Source organism: Olea europaea, chromosome 3, assembly GCF_002742605.1.
Source record: "Olea europaea var. sylvestris chromosome 3, O_europaea_v1, whole genome shotgun sequence".
Lineage (NCBI taxonomy): Eukaryota > Viridiplantae > Streptophyta > Magnoliopsida > Lamiales > Oleaceae > Olea > Olea europaea.
This window is the reverse complement of record NC_036239.1, coordinates 7,821,716-7,823,744: the sequence shown is the minus strand read 5'-3', so window position 1 is coordinate 7,823,744 and position 2,029 is coordinate 7,821,716.

Sequence of the window (2,029 nt, the reverse complement as noted above, 5' to 3'; positions counted from 1 at the left end):
TTGATAATGTGCTTGTAGATTAGGATTGCAATGGCGCTGCCTCAAGCATGTGTGAGTTGTTACTGTGTTTGTTATGCTTAGAATCCGTATAATAGGCTCTTCGATAACATGATACCGGACCGTATCCAATTGCTAAAATCCGGTCGAGATGTTGCGGTACCAACACCTCGAGTTCCCCGACGTTTCACAAGATAAGTGTAGATTTGAACACGTGATTTTCGTTTGTCAAGGCATACAACTCCAAGTCTTAAGTTACATGGGCTCGGATACATATCAATGTATTCGAAGTATGAGACATACGTAGTCGAGTCGTGATGCATACATCGATGATTGGACCGAAAAAGATTGAAGACGTGAGAAAACTTGTTAATTACCCTGTCCAATAATTATTGTTGTGGATGGGTACGAAGACCACGTAATGAGAATGCTTACTTGGAATTATGCTTTTGGGATATACGATGCTGTCCTTCTCACTAGTGATGGCAATTTGTCCCGCTCCGGTGTCGCCTCGAATGGGGGAAAAAAACCTGCGTGGGGCGGCGCGGGGGGGCGAGGATGCCCCGCCCCGTGAAGAAAAAGTAAAAAAAAAAAATTAAAAATAATTTTATTTCTAAACAATTCATCCTTTAAAAATTTATTTTAAATTTGTATTTTATTATCTAATAATAACATAATTCGAAACTTTCAAAATGTAAAATAATAATAATAAATAAAAAAATTAAACGGGACAACAAACGGGGCAAAAAGTTGCCCCGTCCCGACGGAACGAGGCGGGGCGGGATGGGGGTGCCCAACCCCGAACCCATCCCGTTGCCATCACTACTTCTCACCATTATTTAATTGTCATTATCTTACTTTGGGAAAGCTTATTATCATTTCATTACGTGGCCGTATTCTTTTATGCACTCTTGTAAGAATCAATTAGAGGATTTTATCCTTATTTTACTTGTATTGTCATTAAAAAATAGAGTTGCTAGTTTCAAGGTAGCTTCTTGAAATTGTACTATTCTTTTCAAGATTCAAGATTTGAATTTGAATCCAAATTTGACCCGCAAATGAAAGGTGGTTTGACAAATTAATTTTCTAGTTTGTACCTTTCAAGCTTAGCCATTATGAAAATTGATTTTTTGATCGTTAAAGAGAAAAGTATATTTTATTTATAATTAAAGAAGTCAAAAATGATGGTTTGAATAGTGAAATAAAAGTAAAAAAAAATTAATTTTTTGGAATAAAAAATTGCTACTAAATGATAGCTATGTTTCAAAAGAAATCAATAGAAATAAATAATAAATAAGTAAATAATACTTATAAATTTATTAAAATATATGTGCTTGTTTGGTAAGGATTTTGTTAATTGATTTTTTCACTGTTAAAGATAAAGTGGGTTTTATTTGTGAGAGAAGAATTTAAAAATGATGGCTGAAATAGTGAAATAACGATAAAAAATTGATGTTAATTGAATTAAAATCTCTACCAAACATGCTCTATAATTCAAAATAAAAGCTGACATTATATGTATAAATAATTTATCAATCACTTTCTTTATTTCAATTTTTTATTTTTTTACTCGCCACACAAAACAAACTTAGTGATGCAGCACATATTTTACGTCTTGTGAATATTTTGTTTGGTAAATTAGACGTGACTTGATATATTTGATATATAGGATTAAATAATATATATATATTTGAAATGTCACATTTTCTTTAGTCCATGTTTGATAAAAAATTAAAATTTTAATTTTAATTTTAAAATTTAAGTCAAAGTCAACAACTAATTTTAACCATACATTTTATGGGACTTACAACTTTTCAATCATACATTTCATTATTTTTTATCAAAATCGAAGAAAAATCTGATTTTAATCCACCGTACCAAGGGCTCAATCTTATAAGACGTCATTCAGTCCACCATATTCTTTGTTCATGCTTATCTCTTTCTGTAATGTGATAGTTTGAAATGGATTTTTTTTTTCACAGATAAATGTCCAATTAAGATTTTTTTAATATATATATATATATATATATAT